This window comes from Saccopteryx bilineata, chromosome X, assembly GCF_036850765.1.
Source record: "Saccopteryx bilineata isolate mSacBil1 chromosome X, mSacBil1_pri_phased_curated, whole genome shotgun sequence".
Lineage (NCBI taxonomy): Eukaryota > Metazoa > Chordata > Mammalia > Chiroptera > Emballonuridae > Saccopteryx > Saccopteryx bilineata.
In genome coordinates this window covers 135,392,592-135,402,860 of record NC_089502.1, presented here as the reverse complement: position 1 = coordinate 135,402,860, position 10,269 = coordinate 135,392,592, and the positions used below count along the sequence as shown (strand labels likewise).

General features: G+C 39.9%; 1 pseudogene; it reads left to right on the top strand.

Moving 5' to 3' along the window:
- The first annotated feature begins 7,860 nt into the window (after positions 1 to 7,860).
- On the top strand, positions 7,861 to 8,201 carry LOC136317484 (ATP synthase membrane subunit K, mitochondrial-like; annotated as a pseudogene).
- The last annotated feature ends 2,068 nt before the right edge of the window (positions 8,202 to 10,269 follow it).

The following is a 10,269-nucleotide window of genomic DNA, read 5'->3' as shown; positions in this document are numbered from 1 at the left end:
CTGGACCAAGGAAGCCTCCTGCTTTTTTAAATGAACCTATGCAGCACCATCCAATAGAAATAGAATGTGTGCCACCACAATGCAAACCATAGATGTAATTTTTTTTTAATAATTTTATTTTTTTTTAATGGGGTGACATCAATAAATCAGGATACATAAATTCAAAGATAATAAGTCCAGGGTATCTTGTCGTTCAATTATGATGCATACCCATCACCCAAAGTCAGATTGTCCTCTGTCACCTTCTATCTTGTTTTCTTTGTGCCCCTCCTCCTCCCCCTTTCCCTCTCCCATTCCCCCCTCCCCCCCGTAACCACCACACTCTTATCAGAAAAAACCAGGAACTGCATTATTCCATACGTAGGTGGGACATAGATGTAATTTTTAAACTTCTTGTAGCCACATATTTAAAATAGTAAAAAGAAGCAAGTGAAATTAATTTTAATAATGCATTTTGTTTAAATAATATATCCAAAATATTACTATTTCAATATATAATCAATATAAAAATTATGAATGAGGGTGGGTTTTTTTACTAAGTATTTGAAATCCAGTGTATATTTTTCACTTACAGCACATTTAATCCAGAGTAACCACAGTTCAAGTGCTCAATAGCCAATATGCAGCTCATGGCTACAGGACTGAATGATGCAGGCTTAAGAGAAGGTGACTGAAAGAGAATAGACCCTTGAAATAATCACTCATTCATTATGTTTCATTTATCAGCTGAACTAGGGCCCTTTATAGAAATCAGAGACCAAGGTTAGCAGGAGTGAGCCATGGAAGAAGAATAAGGAATGAGCCGGAGCCAGCCCTCCTTTCAGACGTAGCTGTCTGTACAGCCAGCTCAATCGTCTAGCCCGCATCTGCTATCTCAAAATCCAGTTTGGCTTTTTTGCTTTCTACAGTGTCAGGAATAACTTCTTTTTCACTATTACTTTTTTATTAAATTTATTGGGGTACAGGTTGCAGGTATACAACTCAGTAAAACATCATCTGTACACTGAATCATATACCCATTGCCCCAAAGTCTCTTTCCATTCCTTTGCCCACATCCACCTCACCCCCACCTTCATTTCCCTCTGGCTATCACCACCCTGCTGTCTATGTCTATGTGTGAGATATACATGCATATATATATATGTTGTTTTTTTTTTTTGCTTAACACCTTTCCCTTCTTTTATCCAGTCCCCAATCCCCTCCCCTCTGACAGCTGTTAGTCTGTTCCATGTGTCCATGTCTCTGTTTCTATTTTGTTCTTCAGTTTGTTTTGTTCATTCGATTCTACACACAAGTGAGATCATATGGTATTTGTCTTTCTCTGACTGGCTTATTTTACTTAGTATAATAATCTCCAGGTCCATCCATGATGTCACAAAAGGTAAGTGTTGGGCAGATAAAATGTATTATGCTCACTTTGTTAAAGATGACGCTGCCCACGTGGAGACCGTTGCCCAGGTGATATTAATGTGTGTTGGGGGCAGGCGGTGGGCAGGCAGGATCCTTGTAGCCTGGGGCTTGGTTTTAGGACTAAGCCTTTCCCACCCTTTTTGATGTGGGGCGGTACAATCCCATCATGCCTCAGAGAAGTGACTTTGTATTAGAGACTTCCCTATTATGTATATTGGATTAAAGGTTTGGATTTCTACACTATAAAATAGGGGCAGAACGGGAGCTTGCTCTCTCGGTTCCTGGGAATAGCATTAGAGAGCAGAGCAGAGAGAGGCCATGTGGAGTAGGCCAGGAGAAGCAGCCAAGATGGCGGAGTATTGAGTGAAAGGCCAGTTTGTGCAGTTTGGAGCTAGAGAAGGAAGGAGATGGGGAACTGAGGTGAATAAGTCTGGTGGGCTAGAAACCTTTGATTCTAGGAAACTCGGATAAGTCAGTAGCTTTGTGAGCACTGAATGTGGGTGGGTTTTGGAGCCCAGTGTGTGTTTTTACTTGCCCGCCGGGTGCAAGCTAGAATTAAAGATGACAGCCCATCAGTTCTTGGCTCCGTTGTTTCTTTACCCACTGTCCAAATCCAATGCGAACCTGCATGGGCCAGGAGGCTGCTCTGATGGTGGCCCTGGCCTCTGGCTTTACAGTAAGATTTCCTCTTGTATACAGCCAAGTAGTATTCCATGTGTAAATGTACCACAGCTTTTTTATCCACTCATGTACTGATGGGCATTTGGGCTGCTTCCAGATCTTGGCTATTGTCAATAACACTGCAATGAAGTTGGAACTTTTTTTATCTATTTCCCCCTAGTATTCCTTCTATAAGTTTCTCTTTTATAATAAAAAAAAATATGGCTCATTCTGCTTACTGTATTGTGAGCAGTAAAGTCCTTTGTCTCTGATTCTGGAGTTTTTAGTCTTCTTCCAGAATCTATGAAACTATGGCAGGGCTTTGACTGGCTGGCTCAGTGGATAGAGCATCAGCCTGACATGCAGATGTCCTGGGTTTGATCCCAGGTCAGGGCACACATGAGAAGTGACCATCTGGTCTCTTCTTCCCCTCCGTCTTCTGTCTATCTTCCACTCCCTCAACCAGTGGCTTGATTGGTGCAAACATCGGCCTCAGACAGGAACTGACAGATGGATCCTGGTCAGGGTGCATGCAGGAGTCTGTCTCACTGTCTCCCCTCCTTTCACTTAAAAAAGAAGAAGAAGGAAACTGTGACAGGTTTAGTTGTTAGCTTGCAAGAATGGTAAAATCCCACTCTTCACAGTTCTTGATATTACCATCTGATCCCTCAATGTCTAACCAAGGTGTACCTCTTCCGAGGTTATTTTACTAACTTCTCAGAGCTCTTAAAAGTTTTTGTTTCTATTCAGCCTTTAGCATTTACCATATAGAATATTTTGTTATAATTTTGTATATGTCTATATTTTAACATGTCCAATTCTCTCTCTCTCTCTCTCTCTCTCTCTCTCACACACACACACACACACACACACACACACACACTGCTCTATGTGCAATATCCATTAAAATGTTTGCTAATTGACTCATTGATATTTGTCCCATCAATGTGAAACATCAGAGAATTTTTACACCATCTTTTGATGGAGTCCTACTTGTCCCCCCCATCTTCACATGTGATGATGGTATATGTCCAGTTCTCCTCCTCTCATACAGTATCCTCTTTCCTCCTCCATCCCCACTCCTTTAGTTTCTTTTCTGTTCTCATTTACTTCACTTTTGCTTACATAAAGCTAAAAAGTTCACCTCAATGAAATCATGCCCACTGAATCTGGAGTTCTGGGATATAAAAACTAAAGAAAATCACATTTTAGTGGAATCAATGAATACCCAAAATACACTTGTTTTCAGATTGACTCAGGAAAAAAATTCTTTCCTTCACCAATGCAAGTACTTTTTGGAAGGAGATTGTACTAAAATGACTAAAATTAACAGATCTTCAGGTTTTTTTCTCACAGGAAAAATTAATAATATGGCATGAGTCCATTGACAGATATAGGATATTAACTATTCTATTATAAGTAATTACTATACACCAGAAAATTCCAATTATTTTAACTTACCACATACCATTATAAAAGGTACAGAAATAGCCCTGGCCGGGTTGGCTCAGCGGTAGAGCGTCGGCCTAGCGTGCGGAGGACCCGGGTTCGATTCCCGGCCAGGGCACACAGGAGAAGCGCCCATTTGCTTCTCCACCCCTCCGCCGCGCTTTCCTCTCTGTCTCTCTCTTCCCCTCCCGCAGCCAAGGCTCCATTGGAGCAAGGATGGCCCGGGCGCTGGGGATGGCTCTGTGGCCTCTGCCCCAGGCGCTACAGTGGCTCTGGTCGCAACATGGCGACGCCCAGGGTGGGCAGAGCATCGCCCCCTGGTGGGCAGAGCGTCGCCCCTGGTGGGCGTGCCGGGTGGATCTCGGTCGGGTGCATGCGGGAGTCTGTCTGACTGTCTCTCCCTGTTTCCAGCTTCAGAAAAATGAAAAGAAAAAAAAAAAAAAAAGGTACAGAAATAATCTTTTACTCTCTAGATTTGTTATTTTATTTTTTTCTGCTGTTTTTTTACTTTACTACCGTCATTTCCCTCATTTTCTTTGTTTCTTTTCTCCTCCTTCTTCCTCATTTTTTTTTATTTTGTGCTTTCAAGTCCATTGCATTAAACATGCATTTTTCCAGAGCTTTTGAATTAAAATAGACAAGTGTATAATAATCCTTACTGCATAGGTGGGGTACATTGTAAGCAGCTCAAATTAATCTGTAATGTCAAAACATTACAGATTGTTTTAGTGGCCCCAAATTGCTCTCAGACCACAGGAGATGTCTATAACCTTATTAAAGGTTAATAACTCTGTGCAAAATGGAGTTTTATCAGCTGTAGAGGGATCTCATTTGTGGTGAACATTTGTTGTTGTTTGACTACATAACTTCCAAATACCCTTCCTTTTGTGGGGAGGCCTCTGATGACAGGTCCTAACCTCCCACCACAAATTCTAGGGAAGTGCTGCTTTGTTTAGTGGGCACTGTTTAATTAAGCTGACACTTTTTCATAACAAAGGTTCCTCAATAGAGAAAGCACTAATCTCTCTGTGCAAAACAGAGTTTTGTCAGCTTTATCTCAATGCAGCTGTAGTGGGAAGATTAGGTGAGGTGAACTATAACTTCTCCTCACACACTCTTCTTCCATCATCAGAGGTTGAGGTAGGAAGAATGAACTCTAAACTTTAGAGAACAACTTCACTGTGGTACCATCATCATCTATTATCATGCAGAAGTTACATACTGAAACTCAAGATCCATAAGCAATGGAGATATCATTTGCATATTAAGGAAGAGCTCCAAAGACATATTAATACTATTATGCAATTTTCTGGTCTTTGGAAGGCAATAATCCCCTTAGTTGTGAGTGGCATTTTTTAGGAACCTAAGAAGAAAATCATCTACAGCTTTCCATCTTTCCCCCACCCCATTCACAAGACCAGAGGTCGCACCAAGTAAAATGGAGGAGAATACTCTTGACATCCAGTAGACTACTGAGAAGTCTGAATTCAAAAGTCTCAAGAAAGTCTGACCCGGCAGTGGCGCAGTAGATAGAGCATCGACCTGGGATGCTGAGAATGCAGGTTCAAAACCCTGAGGTCACCAGCTTGAGTGCAGGCACACCAGCTTGAGCACGGGCTCACCAGCTTGAGTGAGGGATCATAGACATGACTCCATGGTTGTTGGCTTGAGCCCAGAGGTCACTGGCTTGAAGCCCAAGGTCGCTGGTTTGAGCAAGGGGTCACTGGTTTGACCAGAGCCTCTGGGTCAAGGCACATATGATTAAGCAATCAATGAACAACTAAGGTGCCGCAACTATGAGTTGATGCTTCTCATCTCTCTCCCTTCCTGTCTGTCTCTGCCCCTCTTCCCCCCCCCACTCTCTTTCTCAAAAACAAAATCTCAAGAAGAGATAGAGACTTTATTATTATACAAGGAGTGTCACAATCCCTGAGGAGGTCCTAGAAAGGGGTACTCAATAGAGAAACTCTTAAAAAGAGAGGACTTAAGGAGAAGTGGGGGAGTTAAAAAATGAGGGGATGTCAACATGAGACATACTTTAATGGTTTTGACAGTGATGATTTCCCTTCTATGTATAATACAAAGGACCAAGAAAGCCAAATCTGGATCATAATACTTTATTTCAATACCTCTCCTTGTCACACCCCCTCCCAACTCTATACACTGGGATCATTTCCTGAACCACTGAGTAAAAAAGTATTCCCATCTACATGAAGGTGCTATGAGTATTTGGCTTGAAAAAGACAGAAATGGCAAGACTCAGAATGGACAGATGCTGATCCCACTCCATAGTTATCTGAGGGTCACTGGGCCACCATCACAATGAGAAGTCTCAACCAGTCAAATTAGATGGAGATAAAACAGCCTCTCTCACCTTTCCCTTCTCAACAGGGTAGCTAGATACCCACCCTATGGAAAAGAAAGTAGCAACAGAGTCAATATCATGTCCAACCAAGCACCATCCAGGTGAGAGTATGTCCAGATCCACATAAGTCCTAAATTCCTGATGGCAGTGGTTTCTGGTGGCATAGCTAATATGCATCAGACTTACTTAGCCTGATCTCATTTGTGGTGAACATTTGTTGTTGTTTGACTACATAATTTCCAAATACCCTTCCTTTTGTGGGGAGGCCTCTGATAGCAGGTCCTAACCTCCCACTACAAATTCTAGGGAAGTGCTGCTTTGTTTAGTGGGCACTGTTTAATTAAGCTGGCACTTTTTCATAACAAAGTTTTCTCAATAGAGAAAGCACTAAATTGATATACATTCTAGCACAAGTTACTTTACTCATCACAAAATAAAAACAATTAGGTCATAACTTGGCACCAGTCTGCAGACTACAGTTTGAGAAGTATCCCATTTCCTAGCACTCTGCTAGCTGTGTAGATGCACATGACCTAAATTCAGCAACCAGATGCTTCTACCTGGGTCTTTGGATTTTTAAGGAGACAAATAAATATACAGGGACAATTGAGAAGCTATACACAGGTGCAAACATTTTCAAAACACCAGAAGTAGTATCAGCATTGAGAGTACACAGGTAGCAGCAGCATCAACTGCTCAGAGTTCAGACAGCGGTGGAACATTAAACACTATCTTCTGATGTCTAGGGTTCAGTTAGCCCTATGGCTTTTTATAGATTTATTGGTAACTGAATCAGACTTATTACAGTCTTCTAAGTCTGAAACAAATAGGCATTGATTAAACAGGTTCAAATGAAGCTCTTAGAGGTTCATACCTTGCCAGCAAGGCAAGTTATGAATCTTAAAATAAACTTGTACGCATGTATCACATTTGCATAGTTCCCCATTTATCACCTGTAAACACCCTATACAAAATTCATATAGAAAGAAATCATTATTGAAAAGCAATCAGTGTTTCCATATTGAGTACATCTCATTAATTTCTGGCTTGATTCTCTCTAACCTGCATCATTTAATACCAAACTTATCAGAGTAATCATTTTGGAAGTTATAAAAATGTCTAATCACTGTATTATATACCTGAAACTAATATAACATTGTATGTCAATTGTAATTGAAAAATCTTTTTAAAATTTTATTCATTGATTTTAGAGAGAGAGGATGAGAGAGTGAGACAGAATCATCAATTTGTTATTCCACTTATTTATGCATTCATTGGTTGATTCTGGTATGTGCCCTTACTGGGGATCAAACCTGCCAACTTGGCATATCTGGATGACACTCTAACCAACTGAGCTATCTGGCTAGGGCTGAAAATAATTTTTTTAATATTTAAAATATACATTTGCTTTTTGGTTTTATTTCTTTAAACATAATAATGACAACAATTATATCACCTTATAATTACAATTTTCACAGAATTTTCTCACCCAGTGTTTCATTTGAGCCTCACAATGATCTCTGGGAGCACTTTCAGCCTTTCTTACAAATGAAAATCCAGAATAGCTAGTCCTGCTCACACAGCTACTATGTAACTGAATGTGGACTTGAACCTGGATCTTTCAAAACCCAACAACTCAATGCAGTGGAAGTTCCTGACATTATCTGGAAATTTCATAACAATTCTGTATTGCATAGCATTATTTTATCCAAAATATATAGATAAATTACCTACAAAATATTCTAATGTTATCTCACCACTGTACTAGAGAAACAAATCAGTGTTGTCATCATACTCTTAAAAAAATAATAATCAAACAATCTTCTACCAGACAAATCTTAAACCTCCAAATAAGTAAACTCTGGATCCCCACCAATACTACTAAGAAGTCAACTCTTGGATGGCCAAGGGGTAGCTCTGTAAGTTGAGAGACACATGTGTCTGAGAAGTTCATGCTTTTTTGCAAAATTGAAATTATGGCAGGTCCAGAAACTGATGCCTAATTCCAGTTTACTGGTATCAAAAGATATTTCAACTTTTTTTTATTTTAGAGAGTGGGGTGGAAGGAGCAGAAAACATCAATTTGTAGTTACTTCTCACATGTGTCTTGACTGGGCAAGCCCGGGGTTTTGAACCGGTGACCTCAGCATTATAGGTCAATGCTTTATCCACTGTACTACCATAGGTCAGGCTATTTCAACTCTTATATTCTCACAGATAGAATAAAGTGTATACTGCCACATATGGAGGCATTGCTTTGCTGGTTTTATACTTCAAGTTAAGGTCTAAAAAAATTCCAGCTGTGAAAACAACATAAAAAGATTCTCAACTGTACCTCCTCTGTTAATTTCCCATGGCTGGAGAAGCTAATGTCAACTCACCATGTGATACTCAGTTTGTATAATAAATTATGAACCTGGGGGTGGGCAGTCAACTCTTAGTTTGATGTGATATATTCTCCTGATTCTACAGAAACATCTCTTCATCATCAGGAAAGTATCAGTGTGTTCTATCATGTACAGTACTTTAAGCTTACACAGTGCTTTTATAGGCATTTTGTTACAAACATCCATGGGGTGCTATATCATACAAGTATTTTTATCTCCATTTTGTAGATGAGGAAATCAGGGCTCCTGGTAACCAGAGGCCTTTCTCAAAATGACTCCTTTCAAAACTGCCAGGGCCAAGACTGGCTCCAGTCTCAGTACTACTATCCTTCAGCTCGTTAGTATATAAAGCAATTGAAGACCTTCACATAAACCCCACTGAGCATATTCTTTCTTCTCTCTCTCTCTTTCTTTTTTAATTAAGTGAGAGGCAGGGAGGCAGAAAGACAGACTCTTCTATGTGCCTTGATCGGGATCTACCTGGCAAGCCCCCTAGGAAGGGATGTTCTGCCCATCTGGGGCAGCTGCTCCATTGCTCGGCAACCGAGCTATTTTAGCACCTGAGGCAAGGCTATGGAGCCACCCTTGGTGCCCAGGGCCATATTGCTAGAACCAATAGAACTATGACTACAGGAGGGGAAGAGAAGAGAGGGTGAAGTGAGGGGGAAGCAAATGGTTGTTTCTCTTGTGTGTCCTGACCAGGAATCAAACCAGGGACTTTCACACACTGGTCCAATGCTCTACCACTAAGCCAACTGGTCAGGGCCACATTCTCTCTTCTCTAAACAAACAAAAGGGGTGACTTCACTGCCTTGATATATGCATCATATTTTCCCCTGGGTGTCCTTTTCTTCACAGTTGCCTCCTTTAAGGGGTTAGTACAAGTCTGTTTTTAATAGACCCTTTCTTTCCTGGTCATTTTATGGGATAGTTATGAGGATTAAATTTTAAAATGTATGTAAAAAGACTGAGTAATCATGGACAGCACAAGCATAAACAGGAAAGTATCATTATAATAATTATTAATTACTCAAAGCCAACAATAGCAGCTTTTCTTCCTCTTCCCTTCTTCTTTTATCCCTCTTTTTTCTCTTTCCTTTCCTCCATCCTAAATAATTCAGAGAAAAAAGCAATAATTCATTGAATCAACAGCCAACATAGACACCACAAGACACAAAATACCAGGAATATAAAATACCACAGTCTCCTAAGGCAAAAATGGTCCTGAGATTGGCTTAAATTCAGGGCAAAACCATTGCTATGATGTCAGAAAGTTAAGACCCTATTTCTCATCCCATTTCTCATTGTGGGATAAGCTAAGGGATAAAAGACAGCAAAGTAAATGCAATATGCTTATGTATCAATGAAGAATATTTTGCATTGTTCCACTAAATATCAAAATTTTAAATGGAATCATATTAACTCAGATTAAATATTAGAAATATAATAAAATGAAAAAAAAGAAATATAATAAAATGCATAGTTTTCTTTCAGAGAACAAATTCAGCCTTTATTTACACATCTCAGTTTTTGGAGATTGCAGAAATATAGGTTCTCAAGTTTTGGCTTTGCCTAGGGAAAAAGAAGTATGACCATAGAAAGAATTAGTCTTTCCCAAGTGTAGATTATGATGTGTGCTTTTTCATATGTTGACTCATTCCTCAATACACATAACAGTCTCAAAAAGATATTATTGTCATCTTAGACAATAGTAAAAGTGAGGATTAGAAAAAGGAAGTAACTTTGTACAGCTTCTGATACCAAACAGTGATAAACAGTGTGAAATGTGAAATGGATGAACAAATAAGAGAGATCACATGGAACGAAAGTGGGAGTAGAAGAGTCAGTAAAGTTTTGGGGTGTGGGTGAGTGAGAAGATCCATTACATGACCAACACAATGTCAAACAGTAGAACTAAACAAGCTAGAAGAACTTCAACGCCAAAATAATAGTAGATGCTGTCTGTAACCCAACCACGTTCCTACTCTTACTGTTTCC